General features: G+C 50.4%; 1 protein-coding gene across 2 annotated transcripts in view; it reads right to left on the minus strand.

Annotated features, from left to right (window-relative positions):
* ZNF536 (zinc finger protein 536) overlaps positions 1–27,441 on the minus strand; it is a 294,926-nt gene that overhangs the window by 265,191 nt on the left and 2,294 nt on the right. The gene's annotated exons all lie outside the window — the stretch shown is intronic.

Consider the following 27,441-nt stretch of genomic DNA (forward strand, 5'->3'; position numbering starts at 1 on the left):
CAGTGTTACCCTGCCCAGTGGAGGTCCCAGAACCCCAGAGCACCAATATAGGATTTGGGGGAGGACAGGTCTTCACCCCAGCACCTGAGAAGGGGCTTGAAGGATCAGTGGCAATCAGCAGAATCAGTGACCCCTAGATGGGCAAACATGGCCTTAGCAATACGAGATCTAGAAAGAGGGGTCTCAGAGCACATGTGGGCACTGTGGCAACATGAGGCCATGCTGACATCCGCATGTACCAACCAGATGGGCTCGGAGGGGCGTGGAGTAAGAAGACATGACACTCAGGCTCCAGGCGACACAACGATCCTTCTTTGCTCCTGAGAGACTCAGACCTGACCTCCTCGGTCCCAGGAGAGCCAAGGATGGTGCACGGGCACCTTAAGGAACAGATTTCAGGGCAATTAAAAAAAAAGAGAAAAAACAGAGCCATCATTTCCTGAGTGCCTGTGTGTGCTGTTCTGTACATCCTGTTGATAGGAGAGGGAATGATGGTCCTTCAGTTCTCACCACAGTCACAGGAGGAGTCCCTGGGTGGTGCAGACGGTTAATGTGCTCAGCTGCTAACAAAAGGTTGGAGGTTCAAGTCCACCCAGAGGCACCTGGGAAGAAAGGCCCCGTGAACTATTTCCGACAAGTCAGCCATTAAAAACTCCAGGGAGCACAGTTCTGCGCTGACACACGTGGGGTCACCATGAGTTGGAATCGACTCCACAGCAACTGGTCTAGGCACAGGAGGCAGGTACTGTTGTTCCCCCAGTTTCCAGTTGAGGAAACTGAGACTCAGGTTGGGATCTCGCAATTAGTACACAGAGTGGGGTTTCCGACCGCGTCTACTGGAGTCTGGAGCCTCACGTGGGCTTCCATGAGGACCTTCTTACGGAAGGACTTTGACGAGTCACAGTTCCCAAACACTAAATGGGTCCCCTCCAGAGGTGCAGGGCACCTGCCCTGAGAGGTGTGCAAGGAGAGGCAGGTGGCCCTGCAGCATACCCCAAACATGACTGGGGCAGAGTTAGACCGTGAGACCCTCCCAACCTTGAAACCTCTGCTTGAGAAATCACAGGAAGTTGAGATTAAATCAGCCAAAATGACTTCATAGCATATATTTGTTAACATCTGATTTTCAGGGTCAAACATAAAACTTTCTCCTGGAAAGAAGAAAAAAAAAACCCAGATATTATCCCCAAAAACAGCTCTTTTGGAAGTGATCAATCAGCAACATGACCAGCAGACGTGGACCTCCTTGTTAGCCTGCTTGGGCATGGCAAGCTTGGGGCAGAGGTGGTGCCAAGGAGTTGGGGCACCAGCGAATCCCACCCTGTCCTCAATTATCACAAGTTGCACAGTGCTTTTTTTTTTTTTTTTTTTTAAATAAAGACTACTACTTCTTCAGTGCTAGCAAAAGCAGACAGGTTTTCAATCCTGAGAATAAGAAAATTATTCCCTGACCCAGGTCTCCCACAACAATAGGCTATCCGCAGTGATGAAGGGAAAGAATCCCATTTTTTTAAAATTCTAGACTGTGCTAACTGCCGTGACTCTCCACTTCACTTAAGTCCTCTTATTCATCAGCTAAACTCAAGAGTGTGCAGCTATTGTGTCCAGCCACCGCCGCCCTTGGAGAAGATCTCCGTTTCCAGACGGGAGAGCCCAGCCACGGCCATGACAGCCCCCTGACCCAGCACTCCAGATTATCAGGTTGTCTACAAAGTCAAAGGAACCAGCCGCTCCTGGAAAACCCTGCTTCCTTCAAGTTGTAAAGGAGAAAAAGGCTATGAAAGGCAGACTCGGAGCCCTGGTGGCGCAGTGGTTAAGAGCTTGGCTGTTAAACAAAAGGTCAGCAGCTCAAATCCACCAGCTGCTCCTTGGAAACCCTATGGGGCAGTTCTACTCTGTCCTATAGGTCACTATGATTCCGAATTGACTCAACGGCAATGGGGTTCTTTTTTTTTTTTTTTAAGGCAGACTTATTTGAAAGAAGGCCAAAGCGAATTTTTTTCATGTCTGGGGAGGTTGCCGTTTTCTGAGATGCATGTACATTATATCACTTTGCGGGGATTCACTCAACACACTTGTTCAATCACTACTTGTTTGAGCCTATTCTTGTGCCGTGAACTGCTTTAGGCACTGGGCGACTGAAATGGATGAGACAGATACCACCTCCGCCCTCATGAAGCTCACTTTCTAGTGGGGAGACAGAGAACACATCACGAAAAAATAAATAAGACAATTCTAAATAGTTACATGTAAGGGTGATGTCATGGTTAGGGACTGACGGGGAAGAGGTGTGACGGAGGTGAGCTTCAGCCTTGGATAAGAAGAGCAGAACCTCAGGCAGAGAGAACAGGAAGTGCAAAGGTCTGAGGCAGGACCATCCTGGAGGATTTGGAGAGCCTAGCTGGAGGGAAGTGAGTGAGAGCAGAATAGCAGGACCTAGGTCCAAGAGGCAGGCAGGACAGGTAATACAGGATCTTCTAGGAAGCCACTAGAGGCTTTTAAGCATTCTTCCTTTCTCTATGGTGGTTTAAGGAGCCATCAAGAGGGACCTGTTTGAGAATAGAGGCCCAAGTGATCCACTCCCCATGCCAGCAGGTCCCCTACCTCCAACCACAAGGGTCAGGGAGGCACAGGGTGAGTGGGTGTTCCTATTTCCTTTTAGATTTAAAGCCAGGCTAATAGAATAACCTCAGAAAGGCATTTTAGTCTTTGTTAAGCAATATTCCTTCATGAACAATCAATGCTGAACAGTTTGACATTTATTGCTACCCATCAGAGGCCGATTCTCATTGAATTGTATGCAGTATGTGTCCACAACTTAGCGACATTTTCCTGCTTAGTAAATCCATGTGCACCATTAACAGACAAATTAAATTACCTACAGTTGTTTACCTACTTAAAAAAAAACTCCTAGATGGAAAACTAGGTTTCCCTAAATTCCATTTTTCTCATTCCAAATGCCACAGGCTCATGGCCAGAATCCACAGAACCAAAATCACTACTGAGCAAGTGGCTTCACATGGCTCACAAAGAACACACTTGGGGGCTCATTTGGAATAAGGGGTGGGATGAAGACAGGTCATTCAGAGAAAAGACAGAAGGAGAAGCCCTGGTCCCATCCCTGCCACCAGGGAGGTAGGGTTAAGAGTTGTGAAGGTTACCAAGAGCCATGCTCTTACCTGGCACATGGAAAAGCCAACGAGCGTGCTTATTCCTCAGACGACAGACGCTTAATGCTCATCCATCCTGACCCAGGAAGAGAGAAATGAGGAAGATACCACTTCTGCTCTCACGGGGTTCAAGGCTCCGAACAAAACAACCAAACGAACTTCCTTAAAAAGTGACAAGGGTTCAAGGGAAAATCCGGGTGAAGTTGGGCAGAAGCTCAGAAGAGGAAGTAGATGGTTTTAAGCTTATGGAAGAGTGGGCACTTACTCCAGCACTTTTAGACGTGGGAAGGATTGGAACATGGAAAGACAGATGGAGAAGCCACTCCAGAAGGCAGACTCGTTCATGAGCAAGGCAGAGCAGTAGGCTGTGTGTGGGCACCCACGTTGGGTTTGATTTGGCTGGAGTTCAGCAAGATGGTAGAGAAGAGGCTGGGAAGCCTGGTGGACTGTGGCCAGCAAGCCCACCTTTCACTACCTATCCTGGAGGGCTGCCCTCACCTCCATGCTCCAAGAGGCTCACACAGGGATGCCCACTGTGCCATCGGCCATGACAGCAGAAGGAAGAGAGGGGGAGGGGACAACTTACATGTCCACCAGTTGAGGTATGGCTTAAACTGAACACAGAGGCATAGCCATTCTATGGTTATGCTCCATTGCTGTGGAACAGGGTAAGTCAGATCTGAATCGCAGCAGAAGACTATCTTTAAGCCATATCGTTAAGAGAAAAAAGCATGTTGCAGGATGACGGCATGGTACCATTTATGGTAAGGAGAAGGAAGGAAGGGAGCAAGCAGGACAGGAGGGGGCCGAGGAGGAGGGAGGAGGAAAAGGAGCAGAGAGGAGGGTGAGAAGAGAGGAAGACATGGCAGGAGGCTTGGACCACTCTGGGGGCTGGGGAGAACCGAGAAAGAGAAGTGGCAGAGAACATATACTTCTATATAATGTAGTGCCATTTAATTATTACTTGGTTTTAAAAACCCGGCCACTGTCCACCGTCTGAATATTTTGATAATGATGACTAATGATGAATCCAGAACAGTGATTAATAAAAAATGATCTGCTCTCTGCTCCCTCTGATTGTAAATATCAACTTTAATTAATAGTAATCAATGTTAGCAGTAAGAGAAAATCCAAACTGCTTTAATGCACCACTTCAGGGGCTTTGTATAATATCCTCTCTTGGCAAAACATCAGTGCTTTGGCCCTCAGACGGGGTGAGAGGGAGAGGCAGGCCAAACGCGCTGCGGGGGGCCCAGGAGCCCCAGAACTGTCCGCCGGAGGAGGGGGATTAAGAGTGGGCAGCAGAGGGAGGAAAGAACAGGAGAGCCCCAACGCGCGCACCAACACAGACCCACACCGGCTGCTCTCAGGAAGGCATGCTGCAAACCTCCTCAGTCACTCCACCCTCCCGCCCCGCCCCGCCCCGGCTCCTGAGTCTTCCGTGGCTCCCAGTGCCTTCAGGATAAAGTCCCTGCCTGGCATTCGAGACCCTCTGTAATCCGGCCCTAGCCTCCCTTCTCGGGGTCACCTCCTTCTGGTCCCCAGCCAGATGGGGCTGTTGTCCCCTGCAGACACCTCACTCACCTACAGCCTCTCCTTTGGGTTCCAGCTGTGCCTTCTTTCCTACATGACCCCTCCTTCCCTCCAGTCTCAGCTCTGATAGAATATTGCACACATCCCCCTTCCTCAGTCTGTGTTTTCACAAATATTTAACGAGCATCTATTATATGCCAGATACATCGTCTAATACCGAATCCTAACAACTTTACCAGTTAGAAACCAGTGTTATCCCATTTTACAGATGGGACAGTTGAGGTTCTGGAAGTCTCCTGCTCAAGGTCACACAAGCTGGTACTTGGTGGAACTGAGATTTGGACCCAGGGAGGAGACACACAGTTAGTGACAGAAATGTAAGTACCGTCAAAAACATAACCATGAAGCGTTATTTTCCAGGGAGTAAAGGAGGGCAGACGGGGTTTGGTAGAACGTTCCCTGGCAAAGGTAGCATTTGAACCAAGACTTGAAGTAGACTTACTAGGTAGGCAATAACTTCGGGACACATTGCAGGGACTCCATAGATCTGAGTGTGCAAACAGCGTGTGCAAAGGCCCGGAGGAATGTGAAGAGCGAGTGGGCCATTCAAGAAACTGCAAACAGTTGGAATGACTGGCCGGCACGCTCTCCTTTCAGGCAAGGGGTGGGATCTGGCAGGCAAAGGGGATGAGATGATTTCCGATTTGTCAAGTAGAAAGTTAAGGCCATAGGCTAGAACTGTTCATGTGAGCGTATTGATAGAAAAAAGGTGACATTTCCTTAAGTCGTCTGTATCCGCAGGCACATGTATCCATCCGGGCACCAGGTGACTCCGTCTTCACACGGGAGACTCCGCCACCATGTGTAAACCAGCCATTTATTAATTTTTGCAACAAGTACTCAACTTCATTACTCACTTTCAAGATTGCACACCGTGTTTACATAATCTTCCTCTGGCTGCAGGAGTCGTACAGCAATATCCCCGGGCACCGGTCTCAGTGAGATACCGGCAGTAGTCAGGGATGGTGATGTTACAAGCCTACAACGCCATGTAATTACCCAGGGCCGATCTGCCGCCGCTCTCTTCTGCAGGTACTCCTGGAATGCAGTGTCAAAATCTGCACGCAGGATGCTGACCAATAATGTACGTTTTAACTCACCACGGTGAATAAAACTCCATGCCATATGGCTGATTGGAAATCCTCTCCTTCTCTAAACAGCTGGGTGACTAACAGCAAAGGAAGCCGCTTGGCAGCTGTACACTCTGATCGCTGCACCCCTACTGCTGAAAAGGGTCTGCGCTTCCACAGGTGGGCACCTGAGACCTGTGACAGGCCTGCTCTCCAAAGGAGGCAGAGCAAGGAGAGGGCGCTGCCGAGCCAGGGGTCCCCCTCCCACACGGTGCCTCGCTTTCCCAGAGCCAACAGGTTCATTCTGCACTGTGTAAATACAACATTCTAAGGTCTTCTAGGGAGAAAGGGCTGCTCTGGGCACTGGGGTGAAATGTGAAAATGGAAATCAGGATACGCGCAGGCAAGCTGGGTTCTCATTACAGAGTTGCTGCTGCTGCCACTGCTGTCTCTGGCCCACCCCGACCCTCCTCTTTCTATCCTGGCCATGCCCACGGACCTTTGTCTGCTCCATCATGGTCTCCCTGCAGGGCTGCCTGGGACACCTGTGCTGTTCCCGACATCCTCTGCCCACACTGATGTTACCCACACCCACTTGGGTAACACGGACCCTCCCCACTCAGACGTCACTCTTCACCTGCCCTGGGGCTCCTCTCCCTCCGCACACGGGGCTCCAGGGGTGTCTGGCGGGCCTGACAACAGACCTACCAGCAGAGCCCACTTCCCAGGCCTGCAGCTGGTGCAGTCACGTGGGGGCTCACGCTTAGAAGGATGCTGAGTTAGGCTGAAAGTTCTATCGCTGCCTTGAATTTGTGAATAATCTTAAACAATGGACCCCACCTTTTCATTTTGAACTGAGCCCCACAAATTTTGTAGCTAGTCCTGTCTGCTAACTTTTTACAAAGTGGTGCAGCTTTACCGTGCAGCAACCTGACAAACACGACCTCAGCCAGGAAGTCAAGGTCAACATCATCAGCGTTAAGTCGGGGTGAGAGCAGGTATCCGTGATATGATGGGATGAGCATGGCACTTTACCTCCAGGATCTTCCTCCCAAGAACCCATAACCCCAGCCTAACCATGAGAAAAACATCAAACCCAAACTGAAGGATATTCTACAAAATAACGTGACCAGGACTCTTTAAAACTTCAAGGTCGTCAAAAACAAGGACAGCCTGAGAAACTGTCACAGCCAAGAGGAGCCTAAGGGGACATGAGGACTAAATGTAATATGGTGTCCTGGATGGGATCCTGCCACAGAAAAAGGACACTGGGTAAAAACCAAGGAAATCTAAATCAAGTACGGACATTAGCTAATAATAATGTATCAAGATTGGTTTGTTAGTTGTGACAAATGCGCCATAATAATGTTAACAGCAGGAAAAATTAGCGCCGGCCAGGGATACAGGAACTTTCTGTACTATTCTTGCAACTTTCCGTAAATGTGAAACTATTCCAAAATAAAAAGTTTATCATCGCCCTGACCCCCACCGAAAAAGCCTGCAGCTGAAGGAACTGCAGTCCTAAAGGACGAGAAGAAGGAGAAGTTGGAGGAAGGGTGGGAGACAGCCAGCCTCTCCCTCCTCTCTGACTCTCACTTGCCTTCTCCCTCTCCCACCTCCGCATTCACTGCTTACCTGGGAAGAGGCTGTGGGTGCAGCCTGAAATGGCAACACGTTTCAAAAATGACTTTAACTCATATAATACTTTTCTTGGGGGATAAATTTCTCCCCCGGAGACCACCAGGTGCTGCTGAATTCTCCGGCTGCTTCACCAGAAGCTAAATATGTGTTTCTAGTGGTAAATAGCCCGTGAGGAAGAGTGGGGGCGGGCTGGGGACCGTCTGAGGAAAGTAGGACTTGCTTTATCCCATTGACAACCTGCACTGAGAATCCAAGGTGGACACTAGCCCTCTCTGGTGCCCTTGGTCTGCCCCGAGGGACCCCCTCCTCTCCCCCACGTGAGGAATTGTTTCCTGAACCTTCTCTCAGGCCAAGTCTTCCTTCACCTCCTCCTCTCCTGTTCATCTCACGGTCCAGCACCTGACTCTGCCCAGGCCAGAGGGTGGCACTGGTATCCAAAGCCAGTGAAGTTCTGATCTTCTCTGCTGTCCATCCACCAGCACTCCTGCCTCTCTGCCATGCACCAGCTTCCCTGCCAAGACCATCTTCTCCCAAACCACCATCAGGTCACATGCCTTGCCACCTCCACTACCACCATCAAGAAGCCCACAGCCTCAACACCCCTGCTCGGTCCATACCACGCAGGCTCACGCCTAGACAGAGTGGGGCTTCTGGTCGGTGCTAACTGCTCAGCATAGACTTCTGACCCCAGTTTATGAACTTCCTGAGTGAGGCGAGGAAAGTGCGTTCCCCCACGCTCCACACCCTGCACTGTGCCCAGGTGACGTGGTACGCAAAGGACACACAGCAGAAGCTACTGGTGTGCCAGCAGTGAACTGACCCTGTGGCTGCGGACAGGGAGCAGCCCACCAGTGTCACTAAAGCTTGGCATCTGGGTTCAGGGATCCTGCCCCTCCATCATTCCAGCCAGCAAGGCACAGCTGTCCCTGCCTGCTGCTCTGAGACATCCAAGTTAGCTGCTGCATCTTCCCAGCCACGATCACTAAGACCTCACCTTTGCCCTGGTCTCAGCATTAGCCCAGGCTGTGTTTGGGAGTGTGATAGGGATTATATTTCTAAAAAACACGGGCCAAGCTTTGAGGGGAACAGTGGACTTCCAATATAACATACTGGACAACTATGACTGTTTTCTGGAACTTCAGCTTCCGACAGTAACCACACGGCAGCCCTTGCGGATGGCTGAACAGCTGTCAATGGTGCCGTTGCCCTGTTCGTGTGCAGTTCCCTTCCGGCATCAGCTCCAGGGTGTGGGACCACATCATCCCCTCTTTAACTGCCCTTCCCTGCCCCGTAGAGCACTGGGCTCACACCTACCCCAGCTGGTGGGTGCACGTTGGGTGTAGAACTCCAGTTGGAGGTTTAGAAAAGAAACCATGAAGGAGTCACCGTGTTCCTGCCTCCTCACCCTGACCACAGTGGTCCAAGCAGTGGGGTCTCTGACCAGAAGCCCACCCCTATCCCTGCTCTGGGAACTCTCCCGCAGAAACGCTCAGTGTCTTGTTTAAGGCCCACACCCCAACCCACGCCACTTTGCTGAGGAAACAGGGCCAGCTGGCTGGAGGGCCAGTGTCATGGGGTACAAGGAATTCCCTTAAAAACTCAAAGCTTCAACTCTTCCCCTGGGGGAGGTGAAGAAGGGGGCAGAGAACCATCTTCCCTGCTGTCACTCATTCAGTCGAAGGGCACTGGCAATGCAGCAGAGAGCCAAAGCTCCCTGTTCTCATGAGCTCACATCCCCAGGAAGTCCCTGCTCTCATGAGCCTATATCCCCAGGGAAGTAAATGAGTTGATAGGAAGAAATGAATGAACAAGGTGAGCAGCCAAGTAAATCAGTAAACAGCTGAACAAGACCCCTTCCTAAGGCCTCAAAGAATACAGAACCACAAGCTTAGAGAGTGGCTGGTGAAGGGATATTTCGTATTTGGGGTCCTAGAAAGGCTGTGTGGAGGAAGTGACGTTTGAGGAGACCTGAAGGATGAGACAGAACCTCCCAAGGGCATTCCTGAGCAAGGGCAGATGCCAGGCGAGGGCCAGGTTTGTGAGACCCAGGACCAAAACCCGCTGCCCTTGAGTTGGTTCTGACTCATAGCGACCCTATAGGACAGCGTAGAACTGCCCCACAGGGTTTCCAAGGAGCAGCTGGGAGATTGGAGCTGTCGACCTTTTGGTTAACAGCAGAGCTCTTAACCACTGCGCCCCCAGGGCCCCTGACCAGGGCCTCTGACCGAGGACAGAGAGAATGTAATAGGGCCTCAGCAGAGTGAGAGAGGCGAGTAAGCAGGCCCGATCACCAGGCCCTCTGGCCGGGGATTTTATTCTACATGTACTGGGAAGCATGGCAGGGATTTAAGCATGGAAGGCAGGCTGTCTAGTTGACTTGTTCAAATGACCTCTCCAACATCTAGGATAATATCGGTACTCACTCCCCCCACCCCTGACACCCCTGTCTTTATCAGAAACTCCCTGTCCTCTAGAATGCTGTATCCATCAGGGATTCCAAAATCTTCCATCCAAATTCCCCAAGGAGTGACAGCTAGCAAAGTTGGCTTCTGAGCCCTTAAAACAGCTCAGACAAGAAGAGGGGCATACCCTGGAGGACCCTGGTCTTTCCCTGTAGGCACCCCCTTTCTCCAACCACGCACAGCTTCCTCTCCCCCACAGAGTCTCCCCAACCGGGGCACACAGCTCTTGGAGAAGGTCATGCTTTGGGACCCACTAACGGAAAGACCACTGATTCCAAAGCCCTTGGCTTCCGGGTCTCCGGCAGAAGCTGCAGAGAGCTGGCACGCAGACCTGTTGCCCCACGTGGCTTCCAGGAAAACCTTCCAATCCACAGCTGCCCCGACCTGCCGCACTCTCCCCCGGACATCTTTCTTTGGAAAAGCTGGTCCTGATTTTGTGAGAATGCTGGCAGGAGGGGGGTATTCATAACACAACTGATCACCGTGAAGCCTCCCTCCCAGAGCCACACTCCCACGCCCTGGGCCCCTCTCAGACCCCCACACTTCCATGCGCACTCAGGTTCTCCAACCCCCCCGGCCCCGCCCAGCACAGGCAGCCTGAGCAGCTCCCAAGAGCCCACAGGTCTGCATCAGACTCTGTCACAGGGCCTCGCACTGTAGTTTGAGGCTCTTCGTCATTTAGAGAGAGAGTTTGGGGAAACGACTGAGTCCTCATCATGTCACCCGAGTCCCTGTTGGCTCCTGGACAAGCGCCCTTTGTGCTGGGAGGGATTTCAGGTAATTCTGTGTAAGGTCAACAAGCCTTCCCTGTACACCTGTTACATTCCATGACCCATGCCGGTGACCGCCGTGGAAATGCAGCTGAAGTCAAAGCCACCCCTGACCTCACGGAGCTCATGGTCCCACCCCTGGAACATGGCAGGCTGGGCTCCAGAACAGAGATGCCCTGGATGGGACCCTCAGGTCCTCATGCCCTGTTCCTTCCAAGAGGCACTTGAGACGGCAGACGGCGTGACGGCGAGATGCTGGAAGGCAGGGCCCTTCTGCGTTTGCCAGCTTGCTCCAGAGGAGCCGGATCTTCTGCTGGAGGCTGAGCTAGCCATAGAGATGGAAGACTCCATTAGTGATGCTCAGAGATTCTGGGGGAGGGGTCGGGGCCGGGCTCAAAGCCCAGCAATGCTTTCTGCAAGAAAGGCCGAACGGTCACAATGTTTGGTCAAACCCATCCCTGGGAGTCCCTGGGTGGTGCAAACAATTAACACCCTCAGCTGCTAACAAAAAGGTTGGAAGTTTGAATCCACCCAGAGGGATCTCAGAAGAAAGGCCTGGCAATCCACTTCTGAAAAATCAACACTGAAAACCTACAGAGCACAGTTCTGCTCTGACGCATATGGGGTTGCCATGTTGGAGGCGACTCAGTGACAACCGGTGTTTCGAGTTTTTTAAAACCTATCCTACATAAGAGTGAAGCGTCATATTTCCCAACACACAGCCCTATCCCCACAGCACACACCCCAACACTCATACTAACACACAGAAGCACATACCAATACACACATCCCAGACCACCCTCACCTGCACACACATCAATGCACACACCCCAAACATACACACTCAGCACACGCACAAACACACCCATACATCTCCTGCCCCAGATCCATGACCCGACACACACTTCAACACATCCACACAGACACACAGCAACACACACATCCTCAGCAACAAACACCTAAAAAGACATGAAATAACCTGCAGATACACACCCACCACCCGTGTGTCGGTTTGTCTTACTGTGGCGGCTTGCATGTTGCTATGATGCTGGAAGCTGTGCCACCGATATTTCACATACCACCAGGGTCAGCCACGGTGGACAGGTTTCAGTGGAGCTTGCAGACTAAGACGGACTAGGAAGACAGGCCTAGCGGTCTACTTTCAAAAATTAGCCGATGAAAACCTTATGGACCACAACAGAACTTGGTCTGACTTGCTTGCTTTAGGTATATCATAAGGAGGAGGACACCATGTTTGGTAAAGCAGATGACAAGGAACACCCGTGGCGAGATGGGCTGGTTCAGTACCTGCAAAGATGGACTCGAACACGCCGGCCATTGTGAGGATGATGCAGGACCAGGCAACACTTTGTTCTGCGATACATAAGGACGCCAACAACAACACAGCCATGCACGCAGCAACCCAACCCCGAGACAGTGCGACCGCACTCATACCGATACATCCGCATCCCAACATACACGGCGTTCAGACCCACATGAATCCCCATACACACGGAACCTCAACACACACACACACACACACACACACACACACATGTTCTGGTCTGAGGCCCCATGGGTAACTGGAGCCTGCTCATCCCCCCTCCCTGCTCAGAGACCCGGGCCCTTCCTTCCAGAGGGCATCTCAGGTGGGGCCGGGGTGGAGTGACAGCCCGGAGTACTCTGCTTCCTGTGGCTGGTGTGAAGTGGTTGCTTGGTTTGCCTTCGATGCCAAGCAGTAAGACAACAAAGAACTCAGCAGCCCCCCCACCCCAAGGCTTCCTGGATGCTAATTATGCCCTCCTCATTTACACCTCAGAGGCCGGTGCTGACCAGGGAGAAGGAAGCAGGGTGGGGAGAGCCGATGTCTGGGAGGACAGCTGTAGTACACTGACCAGACAGCTGAGGATGGCCTCTCCCTGTGTGTCCCTTTCTCTGCCCCCACCTACACCCAGGCCACCTCCAGCACAGAGCGGCAAAGGACAGCACTGTGATGATGCTGTCAGAGGACCGTAGTGTTGGAATGGACTGGGGAAACTGAGGCTCCAGCAAGCTCACGCAGGCAGAAGGCCAGTTGCCCTCCACCAGGCTGTGCTTCTGTGGCCCCAGAGGGGCTGGTTCCCCTCCATTCTTCCCAGCTTGGGACACCAGGGGCACTTGGGGACATGTGTGATCTGCTGTGAATGTGACCTTGAGCAGGGGCTGGGGAGAGGGATACTTGCAACCACAGCTTTGGGGGATCACTTCACGTCTAAGGGTTGAGCTTGGAGTGGGTCCCAGTCAGTCCTCTGCAGAGCTGAGCAAGCCTGGGCTGTCTATCACCCTCCTCGAGTCTTTTCCAGAAGAGTTGTGTGAGGACAACCCCCACGGATACATGAAGGGGGAGAAGTCGTCCTCCGGTCTCCCCATGAGCCTGCTCTAACAGGGGCTAGTCTGCCAGGGCTGAGTCAAAGACGGAGTCAGGAGCAGGGGTTCTGTCTCCCACGGCATTCACCCCATTCCCAACGCAGCCAAATAGCGGGGTGAAGAGGCGAGAGGTCAGACAGATGTGGAGCAAAGTCTCAGCTCTGCAACTTCCTAGCTTCGCAACTCAATACAACCTTTCCGCGCCTGTTTCCACATCTGAGGGCACCCTTCCCTTTCTGCCCAAACAACCAGGAACCCAGAGCCCAGTGCTGGCTGTAAAGGCCCCTCTGCTTGGCCCAGGAACATGGACACACCTCCACCTGGTCCCTCAGCGGGTCACCTGTCCACCTCTCCCACTGTGTCCTTTCACGCTAAGACACGTGCACACCTGTGGCCAACTGCAGTGTTTCTACCTGGGAAGAAGACAGTGGAGGTGGAGAGGTTGGAAGAAAAACCATCAGGCTGCTCCCCCCTGCCTGGGGGACCGGCCAGCACTGCCAGCAGGACCATGTGCCTTGCAGTTAGCCACTGTCGCTCTGTGGACCATTCCCCAAAGTCACCGTTTTCTCCTTGAGGGCAGAGAATCACATCTTCCCTTCTTCTTGGGCCCTACCCCTCCGCCCATGCAGCCACGTGGAAGGCATGATGGTTGACTTTGGTGGTGCCTGTCATCCCCAGGCTGAGATGAGGCTCAATGTTCCAAAAAGAAGAGAAAGGGCAGAATGGACATGGAGAAAAACCCAAGGAACTAGCTCTCCCAGATCGCAGTCTTATCCCTAAGTCCTGGAAATGGGAGGGCCGGACCTCCTGACCAGGTGCAGACCCTTAACCGCCTTGCTCAGGGATGCTGGCACATCTCTCATGACGTCCTGAGCAGCAGGGCAGATGCTTCTGCTCCTGGCAGAACCTGGTGCCATGGCATTTTGAACACCGTTTTGTTGCTAAGGCACCATGCCTCCTCTGTCTGCATCTGCGGGAAAGCTCGTCCATCCTATTCACAGCTACCGGGCTGTAGAAGACCACATTCTCCCCCGCCCAAAGCTGAGCCTTGCCTGACATGAGCCAGGTGGTGCATCCCATTCACCTGGCAACAGGGATGGGCACCAAAGTACAGCAAGACATAACAGAATGCAAGGACCTCCAGAGAAGAGCACCCTTCTGCTTGGTGGTATAGGGATGTGAGGGCTGAGCCATTGCTGCCTTTTTGCCACTATAAGGAGAGGGGTCTTTGGGAAGACTGTTTGCACTGCCAAATCTGCTTCACCTGAAGGCACACCAGCCTCCAAACCTTTCAGTTATATGAACCACTGAACCTTTGCGGTTACAGCTATAGTTACAGTCAGTTAGCTGTAGAGACTCATTTATGGTAACCAAGAATATGGGCAAAGTGGGCAGAGACCAAACTACCTTTTGGTGACTCCACATGAAGGCTGGCAGGAAGCTGCCTACCCAGAACCACCTTCCTTAGGCCCTCAAATCATCACCCTCACCCAGATAGTGTGATAAAGCACAACTGATCCTGCCATTTTATTGGGTACACAGGCAACTGATCACCGGACTCAGTGAGTGTCCGTGAATCCAATTCTGTGGTGCTTTGGGACTCCCATTTTTGACCCAGCTGTTTTTGTATTACTTGGCACAGAAATAATCACACTGATACACCGCATTCAGTGAGCACTTGCTCTTGCCAGAAGCTGTGCTAAGCACTTTATGTATAGACAAGCCATTCGCATTTTGACAATGAGGAAGCTGAGGCTCGGAGAGGCTGAGGGACTCCTGCTGGGCTACCCAGCTCCTAAGGTCCAACACCAGAGCCCACAGTGTGGCCACCACTCCCTGCCTCTCTGAGGGCCCTGTGGTCAGCCCTTGGGGCCAAAGAACAAACCCTTCAGCTGCGCTGGGGTAAGGGTCTCGGTGCTGCCCTCTAGCTGCAGGACTGCTCATCTGACAGGGAGCTTCAGTTAGGAAGCAGAGGTGGGGAGATGCCCAATGAGAAAGCAGGCAAAAGGAGGGTCTCCCGGACCCACCGCCCACCAGGCACACTGGGTCCTTCAGGGATGGTGTGACCTTGCCACCTACTCTCACCCGCCCAAGGCGGGTACACAAAAATCAACAAGAAATCTACTCAACCCCTAGGCCCTGCAAATCCTAGTTCTGTGCTCACGGAGCAGCAGAGGGGTCCCTTTAAAGTTCTCCTTGGGCCATGGAAACATTTGGGGAAGAGTAAGGCGGGGGGAGGGGAGGAGAAAAGAGGAAGACAGAAAAGCTGAGGGCTGAAAGGGGCCTCAGGACCATCGAGATGGCTCCACCCCCAATTTCAGTGCTGTGGATGAGAAAACCAGGGCCCAGAGAAGGGAAGAGAGCTGCCCAAATAACCCAGTAAACCGGAAACCAGTTGTCCTCGAGTTGATTCTGACTCATGGCAGCCCCACGTGTGTCAGGGTAGAACTGTGCTCCATCGGGTTTTCAACGGCTGATTTTTCAGAAATAGATCACCAGGCTTTTCTTCCAAGGCATCTCTGAGTGGACACGAACCTTTGACCTTTTGGTTGTTAGCTGAGCACATTAACTCTCTGCACCACCCAGGGACTCCAAAGTAACCTAGCAGGGTGGTTACAGTGTGAAACTGGGGCTGAGCTCTGTGCACAGTGGAGGGGGCCACTGGAAGCCATTTCTTAACTGTGAGGGTATGTATTTGCCTCTTATTAATAACCAAGTTTATGATATTTTATTTCACTGGAGCATAAAGGGCCACTGAGGTACACTGTTTACTTGCAGAAATTGCTTCCACCCATTCTCAGAGTGGATTTGTGTTTACTTTGTGTCCCTCCAAACAAAATGAAAAGTGCCCAAGAACCTCTTCCGAGACCCTAATAATGGGCATTTGGGTAGGCTATTTGGGGAAAGTCCCCCCATACCACTGATCCTCTGTGGCGTGGCCATGCACAGTCCTGAGTCAGGCGAGTTTGGTTTGGGGGAAATGACAAAGCCTGAGCCCCTCCTTCACACTGTGGGGTCTCACAAGCCTTCAGCATGCTCTGCTCCCAGGGTCTAAATCAAAGCTCAGACAGGTACCATCCGACCCCCGGCGTCCACCCCTCCCCACAACTGACTCAGGTTGCCTGGAAGTTCAAGCAGGTTGGGGGGCTCTGAGGCGGGGCGGGGAGCCCAATGTGGAGAGGGGTCCTGCCTTTCCCCTGCTCTCGCTCACAGTCCCCATGCAGCGTGGTGGGCACCCCGGCCAACGTGCCGGCTTGCGCTGGGCCCCGCTCCTTTCAGACCCACGCCAGAGCAAAGCTGCTAGCCCGTCCCTCCACAAGCTCCCACTCTGGCCCCTGTACCCTTCCGTGCCTGGACAATCTTCCTCAAAAGCACCAGCCTGACCCTCCTCCCAGGGCCTCTTCTGTAGACTCTGTGTCACAGCCAGGGAGAGAAGACCACAGGGAGAGACAGGGGCCGATGTAGCCAGCAGTCACCAGGACTGGACGGAACCCATAAAGGGAACGTGTCACCTGCCAAAGCAGTTACTTAGGTGTTTACGGAGCTTACTTAACTAGTTCTGGTCCCTCAGGAACAATCGTGGGCTGCAGGACACGTCGGTGTTCTCATAGTAGCTGGGTAAACCCTCCCATGCATCTACGGCCCTTCGGGGCTGACTCGTCTGTGCCGCCTCGTCCCCAGGCTGCCAGCTTCTGTGGGTTGAGATGTGGTTTTACCCATGTCTGCATCCCCAGTGCCGAGGCCTTCAGAACCTGCTTAATAAGCATCTCATCCTTGAATGGGTAAATAAATGGACGAACAAGCACACCAGTGAACTCACAAATGAACAAACGAGTCACAGAGCAGCTTGGCGAGGCCAACCACCCAGCTTCGGGAAGACAGAGCTCAATGCACCCTCAGGAGGAACTTTCTGACAGTGGAAGGTCCAGCAGAGGAAGAAACTGCTCGAGATGCAGCCCACCGCTGGGTAGCACAGATCTGCTGCCCCAGAGCTTCTGCCGCAGGGGGTAATTGCGCAGACAGACAGAAAGATTCAGGCGCAGAAATGTTCATCCTGGTATTGCTTCTCAGAGTGAAAAAACGAAAACAGGTCCTATGTTCAGCAGTAGGGGATTGGCTAAATGATTTTATATAGATTTTTCCTTTGATTCCCTGTATTTCTAATTGTTCCTCAAAAAATATATTACTTGTAGGATGCTAAAAAAAAATAAGTTTAACTGTTACTATTACTACGGAACCCTGGTGGCACAGTGGTTAAATGATACAGCTGCTAACCAAAAGGTTGGCAGTTCAAACCCACCAGCTGCTCCTTAGAAACCCTGTGGGGCAGTCCTACTCTGTCCTCTAGGGTAGCTATGTGTCAGAATCGACCCAACAGCAACAGGTTTGGTTTTGGTTTTTATACTATAGAACAGGAATTTGCAAATGACAGCCTATGGGCCAAATCTGGCCTGCCACTTGTTTTTGTAAATAAAGTTTTATTGGAATACCATCATGCCCATTTGTTTATGGCAAAGATTGAGTAGTTGCGACAGGGACTGTATGGCCTGCAAAGCCTAAAATATTTATCATTTGGCTCTTTACAGAAAAAAAAAAAAGAAATTCCCACCCTTGTATAGAATATTCAATGATTAAAAAATATATGACATATTTAAGTAAAACCTGTATCATATATGTAACATATGATCCATTTTTAAAAAAAAAAATGCCTTTCTAGTGCAAACAGTTAAGCACTTGGCTGCTAACCAAAAGGTTGAAGGTTCAAGACCACCCAGAGGTGCCTCAGAAGAAAGGCCTGGTGATCTACTGCTGAAAAATCGGCCTTTGATAACCTTACGGAGCGTAGTTCTACTCGGACACGCACGCACCCACAATGAGTTGGGGTAGACTCAATGGCGGCTATTCTTGGTTTGCTTAGACGCATAAAAAACACTGGGAAAGGACACAGTAAATTGTGGTTCTCACCACACTTGTCGCCCCAGTGCTTATCTCGGAGCCTGGTGGGTATAAAACCCATTGCCGCCGAACTGATTCCGACTCATAGCCACCCTGCAAGACAGAGTAGAACTGCCCCATAGAGTTTCCAAGGCTGTAATCTTTACGGAAGCAGACTTGCCACATCTTTCTCCAGTGGAGCAGCTGGTGGGTTTGAACCAGCAACCTCCTGGTTAGCAGCCAAGTGCTTAACCACTGTACCACCAGGGCTCCTAGCGGTGGACATACATATTTTTTAATTATTTTTCTTATTTTTATTTATTATATATTTTCTAAGTGCCCAAGATAAAGAAAAATTACTTTATAGTAAGAAAAATAATAGTAAAAGGTCATTAAACAGCAACAACGAAATTAGTCAATGTCCCTCTTGGAGGAGACCAAGTGAACAGGGCTCGAAGGTCAGAGGTGAAGGGCATTTTGAAGGGGTCAGGCTCCAGCTAGGATTGGCACCTCCAAGGCCCCTCGCACAACCAGTATTATTCTAGGTCACATTGCAGCTTTGCGGACGGATCACTTCAATTCAATGTTTCATGGCTAATTACTTAAAAAAAAAAAAAAAAAAGTAAAACACCTATTTTAGCAACAAATTAAGCAATATGTATTTAGCAGTAAAAGGGAAGCAAGCATCTGCCCTGGTCTTCAAGGAAGCAACCACAGCACACATTCCATGTGGACCTAAACAGAAGCACGCTGGGAACTTTCCAAAATGCCTCTCAAGGTGATTGAAGACAGCTGAGGGTGTCCAAACCCACGAACGCCGACCACTGAGTTAAGTTTCTCGACATTACTGTAACGAAGAGAAGACACCAGTTTCACCACGTGTCCTATGGCACTGGACAGTCCATCAGACAACAGGAGAGGTACAGTCTAACACGGAGCCTCTGCTGGGGATAAGGAGTGAACCGGGAGAAGTGATTCCTCTGAAAATCTCCTAGACCTGAATCAGAGTCAGACATACAAAGGGTCCCCAAAGGTGGCAAAGCTGACAAACGGCATCATCCTTTAGAAGCAAGTGACAAAGTGTTAAAAGGCGAGCCTACCCATGACCTACCTCCTCATGCTCCCATCCAAGTCAGCATCCTGGCTGGGTACCCTAAACAGGGGGCCACCCCCCCCGTGGCATGGTGGGCAGCCCAGCCAAGGAGCCAGCTTGTGCTATGCTTCCCACTTCTCTCAGACACATGCCACATGTCACACAAAACCCCAAGGCTTGCAGCAACCAAGAAACGGGGCCCCCGAGGAGCCAAGCCCTGGACAACCTTCTCCTGGTGGGAAACAAAACAGGAAGTGAGTGAACTCCACCTGGACCGCAGCCCTTCATTTCGCCGTGGCCCACCCAACAGGTAGCAGCAGACAGTGTTCAGACACGCATTGTTTTGGGACTCTGCAGACTTTTTGGAAGATGTGGATCAGGAAAAGGATGGTGTCAAATCTCTGTGCTTAGCTTTTCCGCTGTTTGTCCCAAGCCACAGCCGCCACGCTCTAGATCCTGTCTCTCTAGCGCGTTTTAAAGGCACACAATGTTCCTTTCTTATGTTATTGCTAATAAGCCCTGGTATTACAGGGTTATATCAGTAACTAACCAGAACAGTCTCCGCCGGCTCCACACCACCACGCCGGCGACATACAAGTACTTAGGTGAAACAGTGAGTGGAATGCAAGGCAAAATGAATGCATGGACGTACAGCCCAAGGAAAGTGAGTACAGCCTGAGAAAGAGAAGCTGAACCAGATCTGGCTGCAGAATTTACTGGTGAGGCCTAGAAGAGATAAGCCTGCGTGCAAACCAGGGAGGGCCCGCTTTAGCTCCCCAGCTCCCGGAGGAAGGCAGCCCTGCTCAGGTGCCTTGATGCTCAGGCTCCGCCCCAGAAAAAATCCCCAAAGCTGGGCCCACGTCCTGCTCCCCGTATTCCTTCTGGGAGGGTCCATGGCTTTCTGGGAAGGGCTTTCCAGATGGTGCCTGGCAGCAGCAGTGCCAAACTCCACAGCTTAAGTAAATGTTGCCATCACCCTGTCCTGCCAGGAAAAGACAAGGGGGACACACAGCTCCTCTCGGTTTCTGCGAAGCACACTTCCCTGGGAGATCAGAGAGCCCCCTGCCACCTGCCTGCCCACCCCTCTGCCCTGCACCCCTCCCAGAGAGCCCCTTTCCCAAAGCTCTCTGCATTTGCAAGCCTCGAGAAGCCGCCTCCTCCTGAACTTGCTGCCCCATCAATAAGGCTGATGGGATGAGTTTGTCAGATGCCCACAGAGGGTAGGGAGACAAGGGGAGGTGAGGAACCCAGAAGGGCAGCAAGCGGGCCCAAGGGTCACCAATGGCAAAGGTTCCAGCCCAGTCATTAGGAATTTAGGGAGTCTGCACAAATCCAATCTCCTGATCTCTGCAGGTGTTTTCCACCCCTACCATCAATGCTCCGAGAAACAGCTCCATGGTTAAAGGTGCTAACTGCTCGCTCCTTCTCCGACTTCACAGGCAGGGAGAAAGGCTCACCACCACACTGTTCTTCCCCAGCGGACTCCCTCAGCTCTCCATTCCAGGATTCCCATGCATCCCAGGGGTCTACTCCCAAGAATCCAGTGGGATCTTGAGGGCCACTGAAACAGGGGTAGCATTGAAGCTTGCTCTTAGCATGCTAGCTTGCCCCTTCCCCTGCTGCTCTGAGACCCCCAGAACCTTCTCTGGGAGGAGGGCACTCAAGAATCCCAGCTGGGTATAAGGCAAGGATGCCTTTCAGAACTTCCTCTTCCCAGGAGTGGGCTCCTTATAAGTGGGGTGCAAAGCTTCCCACCAAAGAAGGGCTTTGCAGAAATAAGCAGCCTGGTAGAGAAGAGTGGGCAGGGGAACCCCAAGCTGCCCCCAAACAGAGGCTGCCCCAGCTCTGCAGAAGTGGCCCCTGGCAATGCTAAGATAAAAAAAAAAAAGAAAATTGCCATCGAGTTGATTCCGACTCATGGCAACCCAGTGTGTTACAGAGCAGGACTACTCCATTGGTTGTGAACTTTATGAAAGCAGTTCGCCAGGCCTTTCTTCCATGGAGTGGCTGGCTGGGTTCAAACCTCCAACCTTTAGGTTAGTAACCAATCACAAACCGCGTGTGCCACCCAGACTCTGGTGCTAACATAAACCAAAAAAATAAAACCCAGTATGGGCAAGTCGATTCCAACTCATAGCGACCCTAGAGGACAGAGTAGAACTGCCCCATAGGGTTTCCAGGGAGTAGCTGGTGGATTTGAACTGCCGACCTTTTGGTTAGTAGCTGTAGCTCTTAACCACTGCACCACCAGGGCTCAAGTGCTAATGGAGTGGGCGTAATTGTCCACTTACCTGAAGGTATAGTAAGTGAGTGGGTGAAACGCTGCCCCTGGAAGCTCATGATACCTGCTTTTGGCCAAACCCTCAAACAGAAGACACACTGGCCGTTTGCAAAGCAAACTGCTAATTCCAGCCAACACACCCAATGGTGGCGGCCTCATAAAACGCCCAAGGTGGCGGCCAGGACTGCAGCCCCGAAGAATCTCCCATTCAAGTTAATGGGAATCCCGCAGCGGCTAATGCTTCATGCTTTATTTTGAAAATTGACTGCTTAATACTTTGCCTCATTGTAACCTGTCCTTAGCTAATCTGTGTTTTCCTTATTACCATTAAATTTAGATTTAAATGACTGTTGGTTCCTCGGGCTTGTGCGTTAATACGGTACAGAAGGGAAGCACTGGGGAGCCCTCTGGGCTTCTCAGAGCTTCCACATTGTCTCTCACAGCATCCCCAGCGAGAAGGAGGGGCACTGGCCTCACGGTGCCCGCCCCGAAGATGGGCCAGGGGAGACACCAGGGGTCACCCATGCCAGGACCCGAGCGATCCGGCCTCCATGAATCAGATCCATCTCGACCCTGAGTGTTCTCCTGGAGATGGGCTGGAAGGCAGGCAGGGCTTTGCTTCTGGAACTGTACATCACTCATCTTCTGCACCACACTCCCAAACTGAAGACTTTCAGAGTCGGGACAATTTCTCTTGTTCACACATGCTGTGTGACAGTGCCACCGGGCAGTGCCCTGGAAGTGGTATTTATAGTGACGGGCAAAGGGGCAAGAGAGGCAGCAAATGCCCAGAGCCGAGTACTACTGACTGTTCCCAAATAATAGTTCCTAAACACAAAATAATTGGAGTGCACCAAGTGAACGGAAGTTGCAAACAGGAGCTGCTGGTAGGAGCCCGGCTCCCGGTGAAGGAGGAGGACAATGTGACAGACACCAGGGCCAGCTCTGGTTTCCCCAAAGTAGTTAGCATCTGAGAGATCCTTTAATCTCAGCTTCTGCACGTGGCCCTGAGCAGACAGACCACACTACAGACCAGCAGGAGGTCACGGGGACCTCAGAGCTCTGCCCCATCTGACACCTCCAGGAAAGAGCCCCCAGGTTCTGCAGCCTATCGATCTAGGCGGGCAGCCACCAAGGCTCACGGGAAAGGCCTGCGCCAGCATCTGCCTGGGCCCAGCTTTGACACACACAAGCCGAGCCTCTGTAAATCTCCACAAACACGGCGGGCTGCCTGCACACACTTCCATGCCGGGGACTGGTGGGCTGCATATGGCGCTGGGTTTTAACAGCTGAGCTTTAAAAAAGTGTGGCTTTTCATCTCCCTGAACCAGCTCCCAAATTAGGCGGGGGGAGGAGGAGGGAGACAAGGAGAGGGTGTGTAGAAAAAAGGGGAAGCAGGGGGGCCACCTCCCCCCATCCACATCTTACAAGGAATTTCAGGCTATTATCTTGCTCAAGCAGTCCCTCTGCACAAGTAAACAATGCTCCCTGATTGTCACGCTCAAGTTTGCCGGTTTCAAGTTAGATGGTCTAAAAAAAAAAAAAAAAAAATTCACTTTTGGGGTGATGGGGGAATAAAAGTGAAGGAGTCTGTCTATGAAGAAATCACTAACATGCTTTTGATTGGGTTAAAAAAAAAAGTAAATTTATAAATGAGATTATTGTTTTCCAAAGTTCTGCTCAGCAAAGGGATTAGTTGCCCCAGTGCCCAGGGGGCATCCATCCCCTAGTCCTTGTAATTCCCTGTCTGGAGGTGGAAGAAGGTTGGAAAAGAGCAGGAAGGAGAAGCCTGATAGGGCAGTTTTCCTGGAATTGCCTGGAAACTTTTACTTTCTGTTTCCTCTGCTTATAATGACTGTCTTCTCTCAGCAGCCAGCTCCCCTCTCCCTCCCAGCCCCCTGTTGCTGCTCACCATCCCCAAGCTCCAGTATAAGGTTTGGCTTTTGCAGCAGGAAGCAGCTGGGCCAAGCAACCAGCGAATGATAATGACCTCAGAAATCTGCTGTTCGCTCGGCAACAATAGGGTGCTCAGTCTACTGGAAAATTGTGTTCATCAGCTAACTCTGCTCAGTTACTAATTGACATTGCCAAATATTTTAAGAACAATTGGAATGCACAAGCAAAAAAAAAAAAAAAAAGAAGAAGAAGAAAAAAATGAAGATCTTAATCCTCGGACTTAAATTTTTTTCTTTTTTTCTCTTTTCTTATTTTGGGGGCCTGGATTTGTTTGTGTGGAGCAGACAGTGGTTATGATGAATGGGGGCTGGGAGGTGAAGCCACATAAGAAAAAGAGGTGGAAAAGAAAGAAAAGCTATCATATCACTCGATGGAAATGCAAGGATAAAGGCCTTAGATGCTGTGGTCAATGGCCCTACACAGGATGGAGACCAGCATTTCAGGAATGCAGCACAAGCAACAAAAGAAGACCCGCAAGGCTTCCAGCCCAGCTGATCAAATAATCCTTGTCCATCTCAAAATATTACACCAGAAGTAGTAGGGGTTAACAATATTTTCATCTCTTCCTAGCTTCCCATTGATCGTGTAACTTAGCCGACTTTATTTAAGGAACAGAGGGTCAATGCATTCAATTACCCCCTTCCCACTGTCAAGACTTCAATTATCCCCACTCCAAAATTATGGGGGATGCAGAAGGTAACTGCCCTGTTGGATATAATGAACAGTATCGTTTCTTAGTACATTAAGTTTTAATTATTCTGAGCATGATTTCCAAAGCAAAATCTGAAGAAACAGAACTTTGGTGGTTTTCTGACTCAGAGTAAAGACAGGACCCAAGCACAGTCTTAGAGGAGATTTTAGGGGAAGACGCAGAGATTAATTCCATCGGAGCGTTTGCATGCAAGCCAGACACAGCGAGGCGTCTAAACACCCGCCCTGCTTTCTAAATGTCATAAATTAGTAAAATTTAGAAGTTGCTGCTCTCCAAATAGTTTCCTTTTGCCTTGTACAGGGAGGGCAGAAATGACATCCACGATAGTGTGAAATTATTAGTTAGTCGAATAAACCACAACAATCATAAGACAAAGGGAAAAGACCGGGAGATGATGTGTGCGGCTCGTTCTGTCCATTTTCTGTTAGAAAATATGACCTCTCAATTTGTCAGAGGTCCGAGTTTTCGCAGTTGATCTTAAGCTTGGTTCTCAGCAGTTTGGCGAGCCAAAGAACAAACACATTTTCTGGTTCACTGGAATCATTTTCACATGTTCACTGATTCAAACGTTCTTTTGCTCACATAACAAACAGCGGCATCCCACATTAGCCTAGCCAGTGACAGTCGCCCATCTCGGCAATAACTGTTTGATTGCAAACTTGACCCCTTCTTCGTCTCGGTCTGAGAAAGACATTTTTAAACAGCCACTCGGTTCCCAATCCTCCTTTGCAAAGAATTACATCAGATAACAAAGGACATGTCTACCACTCATTGTAAGTCTTCTTCTGGAGATCCGTTCTAAGAGGCTCTCTGTAAAAAGGTTTTTTATGATGAATTCAGAACTACTATCATGTTAAGAGCAGCAATTTATAAAGACGAATCCATTGGTTAAGTTCTGAAAAAATAGTTTCTCAGGCCCTACTGACCCAGTTTTCAACAAAAAAAAAGAATCAAGTGATGCAAATTAAGTTTTGCGACATTGTTATGCAGTCTGAGAAATTTGTAAAACGCTGGTTTGCAGTTATTTGTTAATAGAAGCCTTAATAAGTACTTCTTTCTCTACTTAAGGGCTTAAAGATTTTTTTTTCCCTCTCTACCTTGCAGGCTTCTCTCTAACAGGTAATAATAAAATACCTATTGTGCCAAGCTTTTCATTTAAATGCTTATTTTCATAGCACTTTATACAAGTCATACTTGTTGGAAATAAGAGGGAAGACTAACTAGATTTGGTTAAGGGTCCCAACCGCAGGAGAACTTCAATGCCCCTGACCTGCAACTGATTTGGGCTGCATGTTACTCTGCCATCAATTTTCCTACTTAGTCCTAAAATTATGAAAGAGGCTCATTTGAATATGAAAACAAAGCGATCAACCAAAAATGCAAGGCTCCGTATTCACAACTGTAAGGCACTTCAGTGAGGAAAATAAAATAAGACGAGAATGCAACTCAAGTCTAATTCTCTCTTGAGTCACAAGCACGGTTGGTTCTTTCAAGCAAAATGGGGTTTTTTTTTTTTTTTTTTCCACCGAGTGCTCAGAGATATGGAAGCAAGAGAGATAGGGATAGCACGAGGCTGTATCACTTGGCCAGAAGGTGAGAAAAACAGGCAAACACGTCACTAATGAAGCCGAACATTTGGCGTTAGAATATTCTGCGGCGACCTGAAGACGGATGGAAATCTGTCAGTGTTAACCGCACGTCACTCCAGAAACTTAGGAGGGCCAGGTTGCTCTCTGCCTTCTGCCCCTTAAAGGTCCCCGATCTACAAACAGCGAGACTATGCCCACCCCCAGGAGAAGAGAGCCCTTCATGGGAGCCCAGAAGGAGTTGCTCCTGGCAGTGAGAGGTCTGGCACTTTGCTGCCTCCGCGGCGTAGAGATACGTTGTTATAGAGTCCCTGATATCAGGTAGTGAATCGCGAAGACCCTCCCCGTGTGCCTTAGCGTGCTCCCTGTAGCAGTCACCCCATGTAGCCGGACCTCACCCCTCCATGGGACTCGTGTCCCTGGTTGGACTCTTCTAAAGTGTCTCACCAGCAATAAATTGCAAAGGCTTCCAGGGCCCCAGGAGTAGCCAGTGTCTCATGGGTATTTAAGCAACAGCACTAAGTGCTATCGGAATCTCTGGAATGTGCTATTCAGATTTATGTGTCTTAACAATTCTTTACTGGTCTGTAACAAGCCAGCAGACTCACGTTTCATTTTTAGATTAATTTTGTCCTAGAAGAAGGGTAAACTGAAGCATGACAATAACAACAGAACGAAACTGGCATCTACTTGGTAACTGTAGCAGGGAATTGCTTCCAGGGCTACAACAGTCATTGGAAGTGTGAAGGGGGAGAAAAAGAGTGAGCGAGAGAAGAGAAACCCTAAATAAAAAAAATGACCCTCAGCAGTCTGCTGCCACATCTTTAACAGTGGGCAATGCAGGGCCTTGAGGTGCCTCAAACTGTCTTTCATTTTCTAGACTTAATGGCTGATTGCAGAAATCAATGTTGCCATTAGTAACAGGGTATTTGTTATGGCATGATTTCCTCTGTTAGGCTGCAGAATGATTACAGTATTAGCGAGGTGCTTTCTTTACAAAAGGCTACAGATATAACTTTCAGTTTACTATCCATTAGTAAGGGGCCTTGGAAATCTGGATGAAGGCAACATCTTACCTGCTGTTAGGGAGCAATTTTAACTTAGGCATCTTAGGCTACTGGTTTTTTTCTTTCCCCCCCTCCCCGTACTGGGCCAGGAAGCTTCAGCATTTCACAGACGTTTTGATGACAGGTTTTTCTGCTGTGCTTTTTTAGGCCCCAGAGCTGTGTTACCCGTGCAACGCAGTACAGTGTAAGCCAGACAGCCGCGCATCTGTGTTTCAAACCTCTGTGCTTTCCTAAACTGTCAGAGGGAAGTGCCGTGGTTCTTCAGGGAAGAGGGCCCAACAGGTAGGCCATGTTGTGATTTTGGAAGCCGATAGAAGGCAAGTTTGGTGTGGAGAAGGAGCCTGGGGTGCCCAGGTGAGAGAACTATGGGAACACACTTATAGGGAAAGATAGCAAGGGTGTCAACTTGTATACCCACACCGTGGATGGAGCCCAAAGCCAGCCCAGGGCTCCAGAGACTAGGCAATGGCAGGCTGGGTCAAGGGCATGACATGGGCTGTGTAATGGCACAGGACATGCAGTCAATGACCCATTGGAAAAAGGGCCCCCTAGCCATCTCCACCACAAGGCGGGAAGATCAACTTAGTTCCCCTGTAGTCGTTGTTCAACGGAAGACCAAGAGTTTAAATGATGGCCTTCTCTGTGGCAGGGCAGTGTCCAACCCACCCAACAGACTCCATCCAACCACGTGACCTCGGA

This window comes from Trichechus manatus, unplaced genomic scaffold (assembly GCF_000243295.1).
Source record: "Trichechus manatus latirostris isolate Lorelei unplaced genomic scaffold, TriManLat1.0 scaffold00014, whole genome shotgun sequence".
NCBI classification, from domain to species: domain Eukaryota; kingdom Metazoa; phylum Chordata; class Mammalia; order Sirenia; family Trichechidae; genus Trichechus; species Trichechus manatus.